The following is a 7,265-nucleotide window of genomic DNA, read 5'->3' as shown; positions in this document are numbered from 1 at the left end:
TATCCCCTTTGATAATAAATATATATTCCTCCTGCACACCTACCTATTTCCTTCCTTGATTCCATGCAACGAATTGTTTTCTTTCACTATGCTCTTTGACCTTGACATTTCTGCCTTTCCACAAAACAATAGAACCATGTGTCTATGGGCAGAAGCCTCTGAATCCATCAGCCAAAATAAGTTTTCTCACCTTAAATTTACTTGCTCAGTTATTTGGTCACAGCAATAACTAACTACTACATATGCTTATCATATTTTCAATACTGTGACAAAATATCTGAGCAAAACGTTTTAAAATAATAAAACTTTATTTAATGCCCATAGTTTCATATTTAAAATTTTGTTTATTTGTTTTTATTTTACGTGTATGAGTGTTATACCTCCATGTATGTAAGTGCACCCATGTTGTGTAATGTCTGCAGAAGGCAGAAGAGAATGATGGATCCCCAAGAATTGGGGTATGGATGGTGTTAGCTGCCATGTGGTTGCTGGGATTCAAACCCAAATCTTCTGCAACAGCATCCAGTGCTCTTAACCGTTGAACCATTTCTGCAGCCCAATTTCATCATTTTTAATCTATAGTCAGTTGTCCCTATTGCTGTGGGCCTGTGGTGAGGCAGGGTTACTAGTGCAGTAGACATACTGGAGCAGAGTTGTGCATCTAATTGTGGCCAGGAAGCAGTGAGAGGTAGGAGGAGCCCATGAACAGGATCTACCCCTGAAAGTGATACCTCCTGTGACCTGCTTCTTCTAATCAGGCCTCAACGTCTAACAGTCAATTCAAATATGAACTTATCCATGGGTTAGTCCACTGATAATGGTCAACAACTTTATGATTGAACCATTTGTCACTAGTACCATCAACTTGGTATACAAAGACTTCAACACTTGAGTCCCTTTGGGAAGCACATTATGCTACATTATAACACAATAATATGTCACTAACTCTGTCTCACACATGTGCTTTGTTTTGTTTTGTTTTTTCTTTGTCAGTCACTGATTTAGAAATTCATCTTGCAAGCAGTTGTTATGAACAAAATTGTCATAATTTAAATCATGAAGGAACTGCAAAGGCCCATGTGTTAAAATATTTTTCCCTAGCTAATGATACTCTTGGGGTATAGGAGAAGCAGTTGGAGGTGGGACCTAGTGGCAGGGATTTATCATTGGGAGTAGATTTTTAAGGGGAATATTAGGGCCTGAGCTGCTTCTTTCTCTGTTTGCTTCATGTCTACCAGGAGTTGGACAGCTAGCTCAGCCGTAGTCTGCCACCATAATGCCTTGCCAAAGGCTCAAAAGCAATGGGGCCAATAAAACACTGAATGAAATATCCCAAACACTGAACAATCACAAGTCTTTTCTCTATTAAGCTGATTTATCTCAGATGTTTGTTGCAGTCTGGAAAGATGACTAATACATGTTTCAGGAGGGAGTACCTAAAATTTTATCTAATATTCTTGTTGATGGAATAAATGTCACTAGTACTGGTGGCAAATGGTGCCTGTAACCCATGGGTAATCTGTGTCAAAACAATCACTTAAGCCGTAATGCTTGTAATACTTAAAAGACTTGCCTTCAGATAACTTACAGAAAGCGATGCTTAGCATTACAAAACAGTGGCTGCCACTTATATTGTCATGAAAATAGATCAATGCACAATGTTTGGCTGTTATGAATCGTAGTTTAGTACTTATAGAGGGGAAAGGCAGTATAGAACCTTAAATTCACATCCAAAGGTCTAAGAAGTGATGTGAGATGTTTTTGATGACTCTAAAGCAAATTCTCAATCCTCATACACAGTGAAATGTACAAAATCAGATTCAGTTCAATTTGTGGGTGATTGAATTACAATACAAACTGATTTCGCAGTCCCATCAAATCTCTTAGCTTATAAAGGGGGACATTCATTAGATAGAAGCGAGCTTCTGAGACGTGTGCTGCATTGTTAATGACCTTGATTTCTTATGTTCTGCTAGAAGAATTACCCTTTACTCCCCAGAAGTTTGTGGCTCTCCAATGACTGAAGAATGAAGTTCCAGGGGCTGGAGAGATGGCTCAGCAGGTAAGAGCAGAGGATGCTCTTGCGGAGACCTGGGTTAGAGTAACAGCACCTAAATTGTGGCTTAACTACAATTCCAGGGAATCTGATATCCTTTTTTGGACTCCATGGGCATTGCACGCATGGATGCATTTACATATATGTAGGCAAAACACTCATAGACATAAAATATAAACAAATAACCCCAAAAAGAATAAGGTTCCCCAAAGGTAACTACTTACTGTCCTGAGGACTGTGTCCATCATCTCACTCCCTCTCTTTCTAACTTATTGTCAGGTAATTTTGTATATAAATATGATGTATTTTGATCAAATCCACTCCCTATTCCCTCCCCTCCAACTCCTCCATAGTTTCCACCACCACTTTTTCCCTCCCAACTTCATGTACTGTTTTTTAAAATATTTTATTACTTTAATGTGTATGAGTGCAGTGCCTGCATGTATGTAAGTGCACCCATGTTATGCAGTGCCGTTGAAGGTAAGAAGAGGTCATTGGATCCCCTGGAAATGGAGTTAAGGATGTTTTTTAGCCACTATGTGGGTGTTGGGATTTGAACTCGGGTCCTCTGGAAGAGTGTCCAGTACTCTTAACTGCTAAGCCCAGTCTCATGTACTATTTTTCAAAACTCTGAGTGCATTTAAGTGCTGCCTGCATATGGATGGGTGCGGAGCCATCCGCTGAGCATGACAGCCTACCAGGGGTGGAATCACTGAAGAAAACTGATTCTTCCCTACCCTGACAGCCATCAAATGCCAACAGCTCCTAAGGTAGGGATGGGACTTCATGCGTCCCTTCCCCAGGTCAAGCTGGAATTTTGGCTGGCTCTCAGCCATCATCAGAGGAGCTTCTGTTTTCAGTAGATGGCAATTCATGTAGAGACTCACCACTGGTCAAAGGGCAGAGAATAAGAGTCTCCGAAATAGTCAGAGAATGGGAATTCTGTGCCATACTGTCTCCCTGAGGGCTTGGGATCATCATGAAAAAAGAACTAGAAAGATTATAAGAGCCAGAGATACTGGAGGATTTCTTAGCAACATCACTTTTCTGACCACGACAGGACACTGCACACATGAATTCACAGCAGCTGTGACTGTGCGTATATTACCTGCACAGGATCAAGTTGTCCACCACTTTACCTTGTTTCTAGGACAAAACTGATTCATTTCTGAAAGGACTTAGATGTTAAGTTATTAACTGTGTCCTGTGAGAAAGGTTCAAAGAATTTAAGATTTTCCCTATTTACATCAATACTTCCTGAGAGTAGAGATGGAGATAATAAAACACTGTTGGATAGTGTCATATTTATTAGCAAATACTCTAGATTCCATAGCTCTATGATTACTGCATTATTTCTAAATTTGCAGGAAAATTTATAGATTTTTTTGCTATTTTACTGAAACTGATGCAAATCTGTCCTACCCTGAATAAAGTGACTGTTACAGAAGTTTTTTGCTCTTTTATAATAGAGGGGATACAAAGATTTAGGAAGTTTAAATATACTAGAGCATATCTTTCTTATGAGAACTTCTAACTCTTGCCCTGAGTGGTTCTGGGAGAGTATCCAGAAGGTGTTCCATTTAGCAGGACTGTAAGAAATGTGCTGGTGAGGCAGCCTGCCTTGTTTTGAAGTCCCGTGGTGTCATTATCTGCAAAATGAGAATGGTATGAAGTGTGTTAGCAGCTCACTGACTTCCTAGAGGCAATGTATTTTAGGATTTCAGAAACTAATGTGTGGTATTTACTTGCTACAGACAAGAAGAATAAGGCCGTCATAATAGATGACAATGTGGAAGAAAATGTCCAAGTGTCCTGGCTATCAGAGACAATTGGTTTTGGTTAATTGTGATTTTAGGAAGGATCTTGCTACATGGTAAGATATTTATACTGTGAAATAATAGCTTTTTCCCAATTTTCACTTACCAGGTAATTGGAGTACTGGACTTAAAAAAGGAACATAATCTGTTATCAAGGTAAAAACTAGATACATGCACTCAACTGGTATTAATTCCTAGTAACTTAAAATCACATTGGTCCATCATCAAGAGCAGAAGTTTACAGGAGGCAAAGGATGAATTGAGAACTGGCTTGTACTCCTTTCACAGTGCTCCTACTGTGTCATTAAATGTTGCCATCATTTCTGTGGTATGGAATAGACACATGAGAATCTGAAATAACATCAACATCATTCCACATTCATAGGTGAATTATAGACATAATTGCTACCATTATGGATGGGCAATTTCTATTATATTTCCTTTCAATTTTCCTGTTTGGCTGATGCAAAACATAGATGGATTGTGAAGAACAAGTGGATTACCATGAACTAAATCAAGTCTGACTGTAACTTTAGGAACTATTATGATTTGGCTTTGCATCTAAAACAAATTAGCACATCTTTTGGCATCTGGCATATAGTTGACAATGCAGTGAATCATTCCATGCTTTGCTAATAAACATCATCAGAAGAGGTTGACTTTCAGCTAGGTGACTAAGTATGTATCTTCATGGTTTAATAGCATAACTATATCAAATATATAACCTAAGTCTCCTGCAAAGGCTCTCCATCAAAGGGTCATTTTTCTGGTTATTCAACATTTCTGCTGATAAGTCAAAGGAATAGGAATCACATCAGAAATTTAATAAGTACGTCAGAGAGTAAGAAATGAATCTCTTGAAAAATCAGCCAAGTGCTATCATGATAATATTTTTACCTATGATGTTGAAGATATGCTGGCATTGTCTGACATGGATGACTGCAGTATTAAAGTCCTTCAAGACTGTGGTGGGTAACTTGGAGAGAATGAACTCTACAAATTTGAGGCAAAGATTTTTACTGAATAAAAATATGGTTAGAGGTCTCCATGTTGCTTTCAAATGTAAAGATATATGAATCCAACATTCTAAGAGCCAAGTTGAAACATCAGCAGAAGAAGATCTTAATAAAGAGGAACATAAAATGTGCTGAGGGCTGGAAAGATGGCTCACTGCTCTTGCAAAGGATCCAGGTTCAATTTTCAGAACCCACATGACAGCTAACAACCATCCGTAGGCATAACTCCAGTCCCAGGGAACCCAATGTTTTCTTCTAACCTCTGTGGGCATTGCAGAACAAGGGTGCACTTACACACAGGTACACTCATATGCATAAAATAAAAACAATAACCAAAATATTTAAAATATTGTGTTATTTAGACATAATTCGACTTTTTCTGTAATGATTCTGAACTGGCAAAAATAGTTCATGGACAGAGTGGCTGTAGTAGCAGGAATTAAGCTCACTAAACAATACCAGATGTTGAGTCTTTGACTTGCCAATGGTATGTTGGTACTTGCTTAGTGCACACTCAGCTGGCCCAGAGAGCCTTCAGTACAGTAGCATCTCTGCAGCTCTAGTGATCTGTAACACTGTTTACATGGAGAATTCCCACATTAGAAGAGATAATCATTGCTTTGTCATCTACACAGATTTACCTTCCTATCCAAATCACTCTGTATTTACAGAATGGCTTACTCACCACCACTGTATTCTAAAAGGCATTGTTATGACCAAATAACTCATTTATGAAACATGAAGGTTATTTAATAATGCATGTTCTGAAGGGACTGATTGGTCATACCATATTGATAGTCATTCTGAAAAGTTCTCTTGGTCAGGTAGTGAATGGATGTATTGTTATCTAATATCACCAAGCTATACACCGACTTTATCGTCTAACTGAAATTTGGTGCATTATGACCAAATATCCCCATTTCTGCTGCCATCATCTCCTAGTATTTACCTAGTATTCTGTTTCTGTACCTCTGACATTAATGATCCATGAATAATTGAGATTATATGGTGTTTTTCTTTCTCTGACTTATTATACTTTACATAATACCCTAAGGTCATCTATGTTGCTTCAAATGTCAGAATATCCTTCTTTTTCTTATTTTAATATTATGTGTGACAAAGGCCTATCAGATATTGAAAAAGGTGAATAACAGACAAACTGGCACCTGGCCTAACGTGAAACACCTTTGCTTTCACCACAGCCTCCATATCATGAGAAGCAACGGGGCTATGCTATGCCCTGCTGTCTCAGGCTGTGGGATCTGTGGGGATTTGCCCTCAGAAGGTCTGCAATCATATTTCATGCTTAGAGAAAATGTATTTTTTCACCTTCTTAAAAGAGGACTGTTTCTCTACAACTGGATCACAAAGCAAAAAATTAGTTTCTCTCAGAGTTGGTTTCTCTTGGTGTAGAAAGGGAAACCTGTCACTGCTTTCTCTAATCTCACCAAAATAGCCAGAAAACCAAATAGAGAATCATGGCACCTGAACCTTTGTCTGGTTTCCTTCTTTTTGTGACACCATACATGTATGTACACATACATATTTATATACATATGTATGTATGTTTATTCCAGGGTTATGTATCAATAAATATACTGTACGTTTAAAATACAATAAGGTGTGATTAATTTAATTTATTTAACCCATTGAGCATCACAACTTAGGCACACAGTAGATTCCATTTTTGATCTCACATTGGATTGATGTCTGATTGATGCTTTGGCTTGCTGCTACTGCCCAGAATCATGAGACAGTATTTTGCTCTATGCTAATAAATGTAGAAAAAACATAATTCAAAATGTGAAGTACAATTTCTTTTAAAGATTTTTTCACTTTCATATCATTGTGAAGTTGAGAAATCTTAAGTTGAATCATCATAAGTCTAAGATCATCAGTATTTATTTTATTCTGTATGTGTGTTCTGCATGTGTGTCATACATTAAATATATAGCAAGATTTTTCTCATTCACCCATCTGTTAATATTTTATTAACATATCTTGACTATTGTGAATAATGCTTCAATGAAAGTAGGGATATATGACCTCTGTGGATCACAGATTTCGTTCTTTTTGAGACTGGGTCTTCCTGTAGCCCCACCTGGCCCAGAACTCACTATGTAGACCAGGCTGGCCTTGAACTCACAGAAATCTGCCTGCCTCTGTTTCCTGAGTCCTAGGATTAAAGGTGTATGCCACCATAGTGGGCAGATTTCATCTTTTAAACAATATGCCAAGGGGAGGGATTGCTGAACTGCATGGTCATTCTTGTTTTGAATTTGGGGGAGAGATTACCTCAAATTTTTCCATAACTGTTGAGCCAATTTGCATTCTGTCAAGTAACATACAAAGATTCTCTAGTACCCACTATCATCA

Source organism: Nannospalax galili, unplaced genomic scaffold (genome assembly GCF_000622305.1).
Source record: "Nannospalax galili isolate Female #2095 unplaced genomic scaffold, S.galili_v1.0 scaffold1073, whole genome shotgun sequence".
Lineage (NCBI taxonomy): Eukaryota > Metazoa > Chordata > Mammalia > Rodentia > Spalacidae > Nannospalax > Nannospalax galili.
Note: the sequence above shows the minus strand (reverse complement) of the source record.